General features: G+C 47.5%; 1 protein-coding gene across 5 annotated transcripts in view; it reads right to left on the bottom strand.

Annotated features, from left to right (window-relative positions):
- Window positions 1-15,520, bottom strand: part of FRMD4A (FERM domain containing 4A) — a 287,750-nt gene that overhangs the window by 148,501 nt on the left and 123,729 nt on the right. The window contains exon 1 of one of the 5 annotated variants that reach the window (XM_074827965.1): window positions 3,509-3,633. The exons of the other annotated variants lie outside the window; for them this stretch is intronic. The gene's annotated coding sequence lies outside the window, so the exon portion shown is untranslated. Of the gene's footprint in view, window positions 1-3,508; window positions 3,634-15,520 lie in introns of those variants that run through there. 5 annotated transcript variants of the gene reach the window in all.

Below are 15,520 nucleotides of genomic sequence, written 5' to 3'. Positions count from 1 at the left end.
TCAAGCTCTTCTTCTACTAATTTTGGCAGGCAGCCTAGTAGACCCCAGCACCGGCAAGGAATAAACCTTCAGGCTGACATCGACCCATGAGTAGGTGGAGTGCAAAGGTGACTTGGAGCACAGAAAGACAGGATCAAACCCTATGTGTATGCGATTCATCAACATGAAAGTGCTCCCAGAAGCTTGGAGCTGATCAAATATCTGGCTGGGGTCACTTCTCAGTGTCAGATCAGAGAGAAAAGCAGTCAAAGTCATTTTTGATCCTTGATGGGCTTCAACTCCAGAGGAGAAGACAGGGGCTCCAACTCATTGTGCAGCCTCAGAAAATTGTTTGTGGTTTTCTAGGAAATGGCACATATTGAGATTTATAGGAGGGCTGGGGATTAAGTCTGGGAGAAGGAGAAATATCAGGGGATGTTGTCAGCTGCAGTGGCCCCCAAGGCCATGCTGGCCAATTCATTGCTGGCTTTGGGAACCATATGGCCTGGGGGAGGCCAGGACAAAATGGGATTTGGAGTTGGAGGAGACTTGCAAGCAGTTCAACCACAGCTTAACCTTGTCAGACCTTGCTGCCTGCTGGGCTGCCGTACTCTGCTTGGACTGAGGCTGCAGGGCAACAACCCGCACTGCCAGCTGCTGGAAGGAGCAAGCCAGCAAGGGTGACTGGAGATTGGCATTGCCAAGTGACCTTGGGATCCAGCTGTGCACACAAGCACACCGAATCCCGTGATGAAGCATGGGGACCCCGGGGAGCCACCCTCGCCTGTTCTTACAGCTCACCCCACAGTACTGCCTCCCGCCAGCTCCCCAAGAGATGGGGCATTTGTGGGATGGCTCCTAGCTAGATGGAGATTTTGGGTGCAGCTCAGAGGCATGGGAATACTGACTGCCTCAAACCTAGAGTGTTTTGAATGAAAGACACCCAAGGTCCCTGAGAACTGAGAGCATGAGCCTGGCCCTGACAGCAGCCTTCACTTGTCCCAACGATCCAGCCCGCTCCTGCTTAGCTCACAAGTGGGTCACACAGTGCCTTACTGCATCTTCAGGGGACAGGACTAAGCCCTGACCCCAAATTTGGATGGTGTTGGATGAACACACTCCTTTTATACCTTCCCTGTGTGTCTCACCCTTCTCGCAATGCATGACCCTTCACAGTCCTACCAGACTGAGACCTGAGACTTCAGTCACTCCCCAGCCCCTTTCAAATTCTCCCTAATACAGCTGTTTCTCCCTCATCCATACCATGCAGTTTTACTTTGCCTTTGCTCTCTGTTAAGCTGCATTCAAACATTCTGCTGTTACACAGCAAGCAACAGTAGCAACAAAGGGGATATGTATGACTCTAATTACCTGTGATACGTGGGACTACACTCCATGACTTGGGAAGTCTTTCCCAGTCTTATGTCCTTACTAACAACACCCAACACACTAAGCGAAGCTCTTGTCTTGGCTAAACAATTTGACATGATCTCTACGGAAGATGCTCTCTGCGCCAAGTAATGCTGCATTGCTGTATGACCCTGAGTGACCCACTGCTGTGACTACAGGTATCACCAAATATTGACTTGCCTTTTTAATGCAATAACCAGTTCAGACACACAGCAATGGGACCACCAGAAGCCATCTACCAGGAGAAATGGGTAACTTGCCTCAAAGGGTTGAGAGTGGCTCAGTATCTATGCTCGAATAATGGCAAAGATCCCATATTTCTAGCCTGGGCGTTTAAAACAAAAATTCACCTAAGAACGAAATTTTTATTTTACATGTGCATAAATCCACATGCCATGACCCTCTGGCGCACTTATCCCCAATGTGGGAACTGATTTAGATGGGGCCACTCGCAGCACGAAGGGTGACCAATGACAACTCCTTCAGCCTGTTTAGTCCTCAGAGAGACACAGCTGACCTTAGCACTAGCGCGAGGTGGTGCTGAGCTGAAGACCCTTTAAAATATCCCCTCTCATTACAAGAAGCAATATTTTCTTAGTTCCCCATGGCTTCTGCCACAGCCCCCCTCACTCAGAGGCACAGCTGGGCTGCAAAAACTGCCCCACGAGCAGCACATGGCATGACACCCATACTTAAAACCACCTTAATATTTGGAAGGTTGGAATTTGGAAGGTCAATATATTGAAATAATATTTGGAAGAGGACAAGCTACTGGTAACTCGTGCCAGGAAGGTCAAGACAAGCAGCTCTGAGCCACCAAGCTGAGCCGGTGTATCACCGCTCGGCTGTGGGTTCAAGTTAGTGTGCAGGCAGCAGTGCAGGCAGCAGCCCCGCTGCGGGGCCCTCTGCCATCACCGCAAGGAGAAAGGGGATCAATTGGATAGTTTTAGCTCCATCGAGATCTCTCTGGTGCCTGGCAGGCAATTCTAGGCAGGGAAAATATCACAGACACACATGCCAGTAACAGCCCCCTCCATGCACGGATGGGGGACGCTCATCAGATCCGGGGGGCTAATCTAGAGGCAGCCGAGTCTAAGACACCCCGATATCCAGCTGGCACTGGGCAGAGCCAGGATTCAGCCTCTTTTGATACCCAAGGCACCCGGAAAGCCCAGTTCAGCCGTGCCCATGAAGTGCGGTGTGCAGGCAGAGGCACCACACCCCCTTCCCGGCAGAAAAGGCGAGTGGTACCGGGGTTTTTGTTCAGGACAATGTTTTAAAATCCCAAACCAAACCAACAAGCTGGGAGTTCAGCTTTCCCTATGACCTGGCTTTCTTGAGAGAGGAGACTTGCTAGCTCGCTCCCGCATCTGTGCGTGTTGTATTACTAAACCGCTGCCAGGGCTATTATTAGAAACAATTGTCTCTCCTGGAAATTTTATATAGAGGCTTGAAACAACTTTTCTCATGCCCTCCCCAGCAGCCAGCGGGCTAACAATGTGGCCAAGAAACCCTCCTCATGGGGAGCATGTCTGTAAGGCATGCAGATAGATACACCCATACAGGCACAGTTTGGAAACAGAGCTATTTATTTGTCTTTTCTAGCCCTGGAGCTGTAGCAACTTTTCTAGCCCTGGTTTAGGAAAAGGTGCATAGGGGAAAGGAAAATAAAGCCGGGGGCTTTACCCTTTGCGAAGCCCCCAGCTCTGCATTAAACTTGCTGCAGCCATTTGGAAAGGGAAGGAGCAGTCCATCTTAGCAGTCAGTGGGGACAGGCATCCAGATTGCTGGGGTGGGGGGGGAGAGGGGGGGAAGAAATCACAGCACCAGCTTCTCTCCCCCACACCCTCTCCTTCCCTCTAGTGCAAAAAAACCCAGCCGCCGAGCTCGTCTCCGTTACTCGCCCACCAAATTCAGGATTTTGGGGTTGTATTTTTTTTTTTTTTGGAAAGGATAGAGAAAGCAGATGCTGCCCACATTTCTCTCCGTTTGAGATAAATGGAGGGAGGGGGGCGTGGAGCAACCCGCACACTGCGGCTGGGCTTTCCCCGCGGGGCCGGGGCTGGACGGGGAGCCCCGGCCCGCCTCGCCTCCCCTCCGCAGACAAAGACCCCGTTACCTTCTCCCGCTCCCTCGGCGGCTCCGGCGGCCCCTCAGCTCCGCGCCCGGGCCGAGAGCATCCCCGCTGCACCGCGCCGGCAGGCCCGCGGCTCTACCGCGCCGCCTCCATCGCCCGCGGACCGCGGGGGGATGCGCGGGGCCGGCGCGGCCCTTCCCCTCCGCTCCGCTCCCGGCGGGCTCCCCGGGCGGTCCTAGGGCGGTCCCATGCTCCGTGCCGGGATGCTCTAACCCTCCTTTTCCCCTTCTTCTTCCCTTTCCCCGCCTGCCGGCCCCCGGCGCCCGGCTCCTGCGCGGCCGCCGCCGCGCTGCGAGGCTGGAGCCGGGGAGGGAGGAGGAGGAGGAGGAGGAGGAGGAGGAGGAGGAGGGGGAGGAGGAAGGAGGGCAGCGAGCAGCAGTTGGCGCTGGGTCATGTGAAACAGATGAACCCGGCTGGGGCCTGCCAACATCTGGGCTCCCCCTCGCCTCTGGGAGGAGGATGAAGGGATGGAAGGACGGAGGGAGGAAGGGCGCGGGGGTGGGGGCCTTCATCCCCCCCCCGACCCACGCGTGCACACCTTGAAGTGATAATGGGGAAGGGGCGGGAGCAGCGGGGTTGCTCGCTCCCAGTGCTTACCCAGCCCCGGCAGGGAGGAAGAGGAGGGCAGCGAAGGCCCAGGGCACCCATGGGGCTGGACAGGCAGAGCAGCTCCTGCCAGGCTGCAGCCCTGCTGCTGGGGGGCACCTGCGATTTCCCCCCCTTCCCCCAGCTGGGAGAAAGGTGCAACTTGTCATGGTGTAAAAGTGCACCCACCAGCTGAGGATGCTGCCCAGGAATAAAGCTCTCTACAGGCTATGCTAGCTGTAACCCTAGTGCAAGGGTATTGCTATTAAATAAGTTGATCAGGCAAGAAGGACAATGTGTGTGAGCCTCCAAAAAGTGCTGATTTTTTGGTTTAAACAAGCACAGTGCGAAGCACCCACACTGTGGTTAGAGCTCTGGCTTACTGCTGCTGCTCTGGGAGGGGAGGGGTGGAGGTGAGCCCTTCATCTGTTTCCAGTTGGCGTTTATGCCACCATCAGTCTGTCCATGGTGAGGATGGAGCTGGGGCTTACACGGCATATAGGAAATTTCATCTTTGCCTTGCAGGAACATGACAAAGTCGCTCTCCCAACATGGTGCTGGTGAATGAGCTGGATGTCTGGTTTTAAGTGAGGGTGCTTCTGGGTTTGATCTGCTGTCAGACTGAAAGCCAACATCATGCCAGCACGGAGATGCCACAAAACTTGATGTCTTCTTCTCTGAAACAGGCTTGGGAAGCCAGCGGGCTGCACAGTGCTTTTAGGTGCAATAGGCAAATACTAGAGCACAAGCACAGTTCCCTCTCCTGTCTGTAAGGACACAGGCATTATAAAAACAGAGCTGCATATGCAGCCACAGGCAGGCTCACCCAAGCTTGCTTCACCCAAGGGGCTGGCTTTTACTAAGGAGATAAATACAGAGGCAGTTCTGGCCTCTGGCTGCTGAGGATTAAGAGCAAGTGGCTCTTAAGCAGCAAAGGTCCCATCTCTGCCCCAGGAAAAGCAGGGGGACCACAGCTACACTGCAAGGGTAAAGCCTGGGGTTTTCTCAGTGCATCTAATCCACATCTAAAGTACCAAACCACCAAAACACAAACTTCAAAACATCCTGGAATTTTAAACCCATAATTTCAGAGGGGTAAAACTTTTGAGTTGCCTCCTAAATTCTGGTTTGCTCCTTTCCTTCAACAGAGGTCACAACATATCTCAAGCAGGTTCTGCTGTATTCAGTGGTGGTGGAGAAGAAGAGCATGTAAGCCAGAACTCCAGCAGTGGTTCAGCCCGGTTCCTGAACCCTTCTCAGGACTAGCAATCAAAAATCACTTTCCTGGGCTAACTTTCACTAAAACAGGAGGTGAAGCTGCTTCAAAGGTGCACTCACCATGCAGTTGCCTGCTTGTGCTTGTTGCTCTACACGAATATGCCAGGGCAACGGACCTTGCCCCTGGGGTAAGATGATCCTTCAACTAGCAAAGCCTCAAGGCAATTTCCCCACCCATTGCTGTATGGCACATGTTGCCCTGCAAGGTAACTCATCCTCTCCTGGCAGGATCTGCCTCCAAACTCAGAGCAAAGCCGGGGTGTGGTGCAGCATTATTCAGCTGGTGATAAAAGAGCTCGCCTGGTGGGTTAAAGAAGCAGCAACAGAGATTGGAAGCCTCTAATTGGAAAGTAATTTGTTTCATGCATAGCAGCAAAACTGGAAAGTAAGGATCACTCTGCCCAGAATTGCAATTTTCAGCTTTCAGTGCAGGTGTGGGGAGTTTCATTAGACTTAGCTTGAAATTACAGGCTCCCTGCAACAATCCAGCCTCTTCCTTTGGCACAAAGCCTGGATAAACAGGTGTGGGTTTTGGACTAGTCTGGAGGCAGCAAGAAAGCATCCTTTCTCGTGCCCCATGTTATGGTGGAGTTGTCTACCTGAGGTGCTCAAAGAGCATCCCATCACTGTGTGATCCTAATGGTGTCCCCCAGCATCTTTGGGGCATCAGTTGGTTCATGTCACAGGGAAGGACCTGAGTCACAGACCAACTGATTAACGGGTGTCATGTCGCGGAAACAGTCGGGTAGAAGTGGATGGGGAATCTCTTGGTTTCCCAGTTGCAACGGCTCAACATTTCTGCAGACTTTGAGCCATGCAGAAGGAGAACCTGAATCTTCATACCTGTGAAACTGCAAGGTGTATCCTCCTCAGATTGCTTTCCTACCCGTCCAGGACTACATGCACAACACTCCCCCAAAAGGAAGTTCAATATGATTTAGTACAAGGGCTAACATTTCCTGCAATGGTGGGGGATATTCCTGCTACATTTCCTTAATCTTCTAATTCATGATGCAACATTTGTAATAGAAATAAATTACTGGTCTGAGTGAAGATAACATCCTCTAGGTACCTGATGGAGCTAACAAAGAACTTAGAAATAGGTACTGTTTCTTATAAGGTGAAAAGGACAGTGGAGCATTGTCCCTGCCAAGAACTTATTATGAAAGCTCAACCAGAAAGAGCTGTTTTCCCGCAGAACTGGACAAGCAATTTGCTCCAGATCTTCTCACTGGTTCATTGCACACCTCCTTACTAGAAAAACCCTGGCCAAATCTGGGCTGATTTGCTGATAGCAGGGTGGTGTCCTGAGATTTGAGGGCAGCAGGGTGGAAAAGAGGGTCTGTGGAAGCCTAGACCAACATTTGTAGACTATTTGGGATCTGTAAGTAGAGAGGAACAGCAGCTTTCAGAGTGACTGCAGACCTCAACGACAGGAAAATTTATCTGGGGTGGAAGAGTGGGAAAAGCTTCCAAAGGGAAGATCATGCTTTTGGGGTCTCTAATCTTCCTTCTGGCCTTGCCCTTTCCAGGTAAATCAGTGAGCTGGGGCAGCAGGGGATGTTAAAGGGCCTCCTGGATGAAGAGCAACTGTTTGCAGTTAGGTGGCATTGCTTGCAAAGCTCTGCAGCCACAATTAACCGATCCCTGCAGCACTCCCATGATGTCGGGGAGAGCTGCCAGCCTCGTTTCACAGATGGGCAAACACTCATGAGTGCAGAATGGCACTCAGGGCTATTCGGTGTGTGGGAAATCAAGCCAAGAAACTGGGGGGCACCACTCCGTGGATCCATACCTGGGACAGTTTCAGATGGTTGCTTAGATGCTGGTAGCTACGAGGCCACCAAGGCTGGGACCACTAGCCCAAGGAGGAAGTGGAAGCCTGATGAAGCATTGTAATGCATGCAGGGCTCATTGCTGGCTCAGTGAAACAGCTGCTGAAGCCCCCACCAGCTGGATTAAAGCCTGCAGAAGGATGGATGCGTTGCAATGCAGAGGCAATGCCTTGTGCCACCAAGAGTTTGCTCTCCCCTTCTTCCTCTCCCAGACATACACACTGTAATTCAGATTTCCTCAACAACATCCTTTCAGGAAAAAAACCCGTTTGCCTCATGCACATTCCTCTCCTTTTCTAGTTATAATTTAACATCAATAGCAAGAGTCCTTTTCTTCAAAGAGCTTCTGTAATTTCACAAGGTCTCTGGAGTTGTCAATACCCAAACAATACAGCCTGGTAACAAACATTTAATCTGGAGGCAGCAGAAGTGCTGCCATTGCAATGATTAGAAGCAGGTGATAGCTGCATTTCTTCCAAGCTGGTTCATATCATGGCAAGTCCCAAAAAGAGAACAGTAGCCCAAATATTTAACTTTGACATACACAGAGGAAAACCTCCAGCAACCAGATGCCTCTGCGCCAAAGTAACAACACCCTGATTCCTTTTTATTGGTTCCTGATAACAAAGCAAGGAAGAAACACCATGGCCTGGCGCTGGAGAACTACTGTTGACAATTCATTTCCACTCTTGTTAGCAAAGATTAAAGTATCAAAATACTTTACAGGGAACGTGGTGATAGGACTGTGGGTGCCATCAAAATGTGTGAGCTGTTACATGAACATTTCTAGTATTTTCAGAAAAGCTTAATGAATATTGTCTATCCCAGAACTGCATTAATTAGCACTCATGAGTTGGAGGAGATGTCATGTCATGAAGTAATATTCACACTTACACAATGATTTGCATCCATAAGTGGTGTAGTGCTTTACAGAAGTCAATGTCATTTCCCCCATATGGCACATCTGAAACCCATGGAAGGTGAGGGAAATGCTTTCAAAGAATATTTAGGATTTGCTGAAGGTATCTGACTTCCTACCTCCCTGTGGGAGGTGTATAAGGGCCTCACTCCTGTTGATACACAACTCTTAATTCATAATAGTTGAATGGCAGTAAAAGATTAAAAAGCACCAAAACTTAAAAACCAATGTGGACCTAAGTAAGTTGGGAACTGAAATCCATTTTCAGAGATGATATAATCTGTTAGGCACATGAACCTCACTGTAAATCAATGCAGCCGACTTATTCTAACCATGACAAGGGTCAGCCAGTCCTAGAAAATGAAGCATCAGGTTACCCTATGGATTAATTCATGCAGTTCCTCTGAAATTCACAGTATAGCAGAGTCTTGTCTTCTCATGAGCTCTGATGTAGGTTGTCTGGAGAAGAAGCAAGTGTCCTCACCTCTGTTCAGCTGAAACAATCTGTATCCTCCATGCACCAAATCTGCTTTGGTGCTGGGAAGTAGAAAAGGGACTAACATGACCCAGCTAGCCACCCAAGCCACCAGGCTGCTCTCACCAGCTCCATGAACCAGGCCCAGCAAGAGAGAGATAGAGGGTTGCATTTACCACTACCAAACCTGTCCCCATCACCTCATTTTCCCTCTATAACAGGTTGGGATGAATTGTGTCCTTGAGATAACTCATGCTGAGAACTTTGGAAACCAGGTGGAAACCACAGGGATCTCATTCAGAAAAGTAAAATGCAATTACTCGGGAGCAGGACCTGACTCATATAACTGGATCCATACCTGCAAACAATTTAGGAGATAGGGCACATGCAGTACTAACTGTCATGGTGCAGTGCACTTCAAACTGGGAAGACCTCCAAGTTTGCTGAGTGAACCAAGAGATGTTTCTAGTTAAGCTTTCCACAGAAATGCTTCACTTCGGAGATGAACCATGGGTGTTATTTCCCATGCTATGCTTTCATTAATTTCCAGGACAATCCCTTAAGTAATTGGGGCACAAAAGGAGGGGGGAAAGGAGCATCAGGACTTAAGCTTTGGACAAAATAAGCCTTCAGGGCATCTGATTAATTTTCACACAGACTCTACTTAAAGGATCTCAGAGAGCTGCAGAGGGAAGTAAGCAGACCTCCACATTACCAAAGAGCTGGTGCAATTGTAGTGGTTTAAGCCCAGAGGGCAACAAATCCTCCCTTCATTAGGTGAAGAAAGTGAATGCTGGCAGGATTATTATGCAGGCAAATGAAGCTCAGTTTGCATGAGGCAGCTGAAATGGATGGTGGGGACAAACCAACTCCAGCTGGTTGGTGCTATGATCTGTGGGCTTGCAAATCCTGCCTGCTGCCTTCAGCTCCAGCCTGGGGCTGGTGCAGAGAAGGACAGGAGTCACGTGTAAGTCACCCCTGTCCCAGTTAGCTCTGGGTAATCCCGACATCCAAGAGGCCAAACAAAGCGAACAGCGGAAGTGTGCATAAGGGAATAAAGATGAGCTGGGTGTGCCACCAGCCCTCCCTGGGTGACACATGCCTTGGTGGAGTGATGCTGTTCTTGCAGTACCTCCAACTTTGCACCCACCTGGGGCTGGGACCGAGGGGAAGAGAGAAGATCTTCTCGATGGAAAGTGATGGGAGCCATCCCTGTCCTTGCAGGAGGAACAAGAGGGGTGAGGGGTTCCCCTCTCTGCTGGAGGTTGGGTCCTCACCAATCCTTTCTACCCTCCCATGGGGCAGAGGGGACACATGGGATCCCGCTGCCCTTTCTTCAAAGATGTGAAAAATTCTGTCTCAGGAACTTCTTCCTATTCCCAGAATATTGTCATTTTCACTTGAAATGGCCTGAAAGCAGAACAATGCAGGAAGGAGTGGAGGTGGCAGGGGCCTCTTCCATCCATAAAATGGGCTGGGTGGTGGTGGGAGAGGGAAGGCCTTTCCCCAGGGGAGGGGAGAAGCAGGGGCTGGTGGAGGAAAACCAGAAAACACTCATGTGGCTGGCTAAAGGGTGCTGTTTGGCTGGGGAAGACCTGGAGAGATGCTTGCAGACCACCAATATAATCACAGTGCAGACAGAAATAAAATGCAGCTACTAAAAGGAAATCTCATTCCTCCAAAGACAAGCAAACCAACCTCATCTATGCAAGGGAACTGCTGAGTAAATGGCAAACGAGTAAATGGCAAGAACCTGAGAATGAGGCTGAAAAAAGGCAAGATTATTCTCCCCATGCTGTCCTCAGATGTTGCAGTTGACCAGTGCTGGTGAAAGCCACACAAAAGTGTTCTTAGAGGACAAAAGGCAGCACAGGTAATTGTGAAGGACATCAAATGAGTCAGCGGAGAGATCCGAGCCCAGAAACATGCCTCCTGTTAAGCAAAATCTACATGTACCTCTTGCATGGAGCTACATAATGAAACACTTCCTTTTGTATAGAAGAATAAAACAAGCTAATTCTCATTTGTTTGGCTTTTTGTAGTGAAGTAGCCTTTCTACTTTGCATGATGTCAGACCTGAAGAATATTTTTGTAGTTTTACATTTCCTTCTACTGAGGATTGCAGAACTTACATGGGTTGGAAAAGCTTTCTATTTCAAAGGGTGCCACATTTTTGCAGAAAATCCTGAGCACGTTACAAAATGGTGTTGAAATAATTATTAACAGCTTTTGCTAAATAAATGCAAAAAAAATCAAAAGCCAGTTAGACAATGCTTTCAATATATCACTGTAAAATTTTATAAAGGGTTCATAAGTTACTAAAGCGACACAGCCAAATGACAATTTTAGCAATTGAAAAACAAGGTGCTATAAGTTTGCTTTCCAATTTCTGTTACTTTTTGGTCATACTTCTTTATTTCTTAAAATGTTTTTCTCTACTCTGCTGCTTGTCCACAAAACAAAATCAGGGAAACCTCCTGGCTGTAGTAGGAAATAGCTGTTCTAGCCAAAGCTCTTGTAGGTGTTAGTAGCTGGTAGCCTAATTGCAGATGCAGGTGTGTTTTTTAAGGTAACCTTTTCTTATTGAAAGTTTTCACTATCTCTGTGAGACAAGATCATTACCTAAGTTGAACAGATGGGAAAATGGAGTCATAGAGAGATCAATTTACCTGGATAAAATCCTATACCAAATTGGAAAGAGAGAGACCTGGGAATAAATCGCAAACCTTGTGACACCAAAGCCTTTGTGCTAACTTGAGACCCCTCTTCATCCCCCAGCTAATGAATCAGTGATTAACAAAGGCCACTCCGTTTCTGACAGTTTAATCGGCTATTTCTACTTTACACTTTGGTTCACTTTGGCTTTTTTAATCTTTATGAGGCAATTCTTGCAAAGAGAGGAAGCAAACAGAAAATAAATCTTGGAGTAAGTAAGCCCTCATGTCATAAAAGTGCAATGAACAGATCTTATTTGCCAGAAAATATTTATCTGACCAATAATGTTTGCATTTAGACCCAGTCAATTGCTTTAATAACAAACACCCAAATTACATTTAATATCAAAACATTTAAAATGAGCTCAGCATCTTCTAAATAAACTTAGCACTAGTCATAATGGTGCTTTGCTAGAGCCAAAGGCTCAGTGTTACTTGATTTATTGTTTAACTTGAGTCTAATTGCTGTGTATCTGATGTCTCTGGGAGCATGGGCTTCTATCGCTTGTCTGAACACAATTTCCTTTTCATTACTGAAGCACACCAGGAATAAAACACAGCTCTCCTGATACCCTGTCCAGGGCAGTCACTACAAGACTATTAACTCTCAGCTAAGGAGATTGAAGTGCTTGATTAATTCATTCCATAAAGGTTGCTCATTTCCCCTCTGTACATGGTGGTGGCCTGGTTTCTGAGCACCCCGTGGTCTGCACGGTTTGCTCCAAGCAATGTCTCTGCAAAGTCTAGCTGTGTTTGTATGGGGCCACACAGACCCAGAGCTGCTACAGTCCAGCCCCAAAAAGGGCGAGATAGCCTGGAAGAGGCCTATTGATGGGACTTAGCAGTCCTTGCTGGCTTCTATTTGGGACAGGAGAGTCTTGGGTATCACCTGCTTTGAGGACTCTTTCACCTAATGCCTTTCACCTAATGGCTGTAACAGGCCTTGCAGACACATGTGAGACTGTAGGATAAGTGGCATTGATACTTCCCCCACAAAAAAGGAGATGAGAAGCTCAAATTCATACAACCTGAGGGAGGTCTCAAACCACAGAGCCCCTGTGTGAAAAGGATGAAAGTTTTACCTACTAGCTGTGGCTTCAGAAATGCTCCCTTTGCTCAACTTTTCACCCCCTGCTCCATTTTTGCAGGAAAGGATGGAGGTGCCTGCCTCCAGGCAGCATGCTGATTCATAAAAAATTAGCATTAAACATCCAGTCCCCACTTTGAGAATAGCTCTAACCTGGCTGACACTACATGAGAGCTAGGATTTGCAGACAAGATGTGGGACTTGCACCATAACACCTTTTCCCTGTGACCACCTTGACTCCTGGAAGTGGGAAGAAGGAGATATTTTGTCTCTGAAGACTGATCAACACCATCAACTACTCAACTATCAACAAAAACAGTACTTGTTGGCTATTATAATTGTAGTTTCTGCAGCTCCATAGTGTCATTGCAGTCTTTGGGCTATGGAAACCTAGATGCCTCTTTTTAGGATGGGAAAGGATGTGTTTATGGTTGGGTCTGTTCTCTCCTACACATTTCTCAGTGACATTTTGCCTCACACTATCCCTCTATCCTCGCCTATAAGCTGAGTTTGATCATAATACACTTCCCTCTCTCCTAGGAGGACTGTGAAGTACAACTTGTTGAACGCTGAGAGGAGAATATAGACTTCAGACAACAAAAAAGTCAGCTCTTGCTAAGGTGATACTTTTTACAATGAATCCTTGGGTTTCTTTTATTAAAAAAGGGGGAGAAATGATATTCAGATTATCTATAGCAGCATATGCCACTGGTCAGATAAGATGCATGACAATCTATACAACATACTGCCTAATGTTTGGGTTTTGGCTTTGCAGGAACACTGTGATGGTGACTGCAATCTTTGTTTATAGGATTTTGAGTACATTGAAAACATTTTCAGATTAAGTGTTTTGGAAGGGTTGTTATTAAAACAATTGAACAGGCTTAAATATAATCATGGTTGGTCAAATGCATATTTTCAGGCAAAACAAGAATTTCCACAGCAGTTCTCCTGGGAGGCTGCATGGGAGAAGGAGAGGAAATAAAACATAAATGCCCCATGGTCCCTGATGTTTGCAGTATCACTCCTTAGCTGCAGGATGCAACTGAAGTGCACCTCCAAAACAGGGACAAACACCTGCGAGGAGTCGAGGAGTCAACTGCCTTTGTACATTATCCTTTCACATTCAAGCTGTAATGAGGGAAATTAATGATAAAAGGCGCCCCTGTGCCTCGTCTGCAAATTGCTTGGGGGCCACCGCAGTGGATGGTGACAGGGCTCTGCTGGTCTCTGTGGACCATGGCTTGGACGTCCCCATTTGACGGGCATGTGGGTGTAGCAGGGTTGCGCTTCCCCCGCGGGTTTGAACCATCTCTGAAGGGCAGTGATGCCATTTCCCAGTGCAGCTCAGGCTCCTCATTTAGACCAACGCTAATTTTCCCATCCCCCAGCTCGCAGGCAGACGCCTCCTCCTCATTCCTTTCTGCAGTGACAGTGACCTTACGATCTGAGAGTGCAAGGTTGCTAAATCTCATGACAGATGACGTTTTTCTGAAAACCTGCTCTTCTGGTATGATTCCAGAAGGTGAAGGAGAAGAGAGCCCAACTTTATGCATTTTATTAATTCCTTTATTTTAAGGCAGTCTTAATATTTTTGAGCCTTAGCAATTTTAAAATCGAGTGTGCTTTGCTGGTTAGAGTCAAGGGAGTAGTCTGATACATTAGCATAAACTTTATACTGTCTGGTGATGAACACTTGCATATGTAAGACCCTGTCCTAGTCCATTTTATAATGACAGTAACCAGTTTTCATATAGTTTCACTTGTTCTTGTTTCATGAGGGACCACTGTGCTTGGAAGGTTCAAAAAACTCATCTGCCAACTTCATGTGAAGTGAGGACTGAAATAAATGGGAAATAAACGAGAGGAAAATAGACAAAGCCAATAGTTAAAGGGTCACAGTGGCAATTCCTTTGCAGGAGGAAAAAAAATTAATCAATGTTCTTTCTCCATAATTTGCTTGGAAACACAGCCTGAAAAGCTGACCTGGGTGGTCTTATTTCAGAGGAGTTAAAGGAAAGATATTTAATTTGTGCAGAGGGGCCTGGAGAAATAGTCAAAAGTTTTCCCTGTCTCAAGCAGGAGAAAGGAGTCAAGTGCTGGGAGGCAGAGAGGTGGGCAGAAAGTAGGAAAACTTCTGCCTATAAAACTGTTCCTAGAAATCAGCAGTGCTAACATCAATCAAGAGGGCAAATGGTTAACAGGGGCCAGTAGTGGGTTTTGTGTTGCTGATGACACGACCCAAGGACTGGGCTGGGACAAGGGACAATCCTTCTGCTGGGACAGCCCTGCAGCCTCACTTGCCAACCCAAGTGAATTGAACTGGTAAAACACATTCATTAACAAAATGTTATTGCTATTATCATTCTGAAAAATAATTGAGAATGGCAAAGCTCCCAGCACCTCCCAATGCCCTCTTTGTACACAGGTTTTCCCCTATTTTGGAATCACCGTTTTCCTCCTTTTCCCTTTTTATGGTTATTATTATTATTACTGGAATTATTGCTCTGCAAACAGAGTGTCTTTCTATGTGAAATGTTGAAGTTACAGTTTCACTCCTAGATGGCAGTATAAATTATTACACGGGCTACCCTATAATCTTTGGTCATGTTGTACAGCAAAGTAATTGATTCCCAAGTCACTAGAGCTAACTAACATGACTGTAAATCTAATGCTTGAGCAGTGTTCGCTATTAAGAAGTCAACATCTACAATAGTTACTCCACTGCAATTACTGGGAAAATGCTGATTTGCTCTAGACTTGGAGCAGGGTATAATTGTAGCCTCTCTTGAGACCTTGAGTGTGATAATTGGTGGTGAATGGTGGTTTTTTCCAGTGGTGATCACATAGGTTGTCTCTGCACACTTATTCACAGTGCCCTTACAGCATCATTGTTTCAGCAGCTGCCAGCACTGGGCTTGGTACTTCTACCTGCATGTGGCCAAAATAAATAAACCCTGTAGGAAGATCACACAGACTCAGATTTTGAGCTGGTGCAGACCTTCAATAAAGTCTGAGGATTGGGCCAATACACCCCACAGAAACCTGTTCTCTTTCACTTCCCAAGTCAAGTGAGAAATGTTATGACTTCTGAATTCAGG

This window comes from Strix aluco, chromosome 5 (genome assembly GCF_031877795.1).
Source record: "Strix aluco isolate bStrAlu1 chromosome 5, bStrAlu1.hap1, whole genome shotgun sequence".
NCBI classification, from domain to species: domain Eukaryota; kingdom Metazoa; phylum Chordata; class Aves; order Strigiformes; family Strigidae; genus Strix; species Strix aluco.
This window is presented reverse-complemented; position numbering and strand designations above follow the sequence as displayed.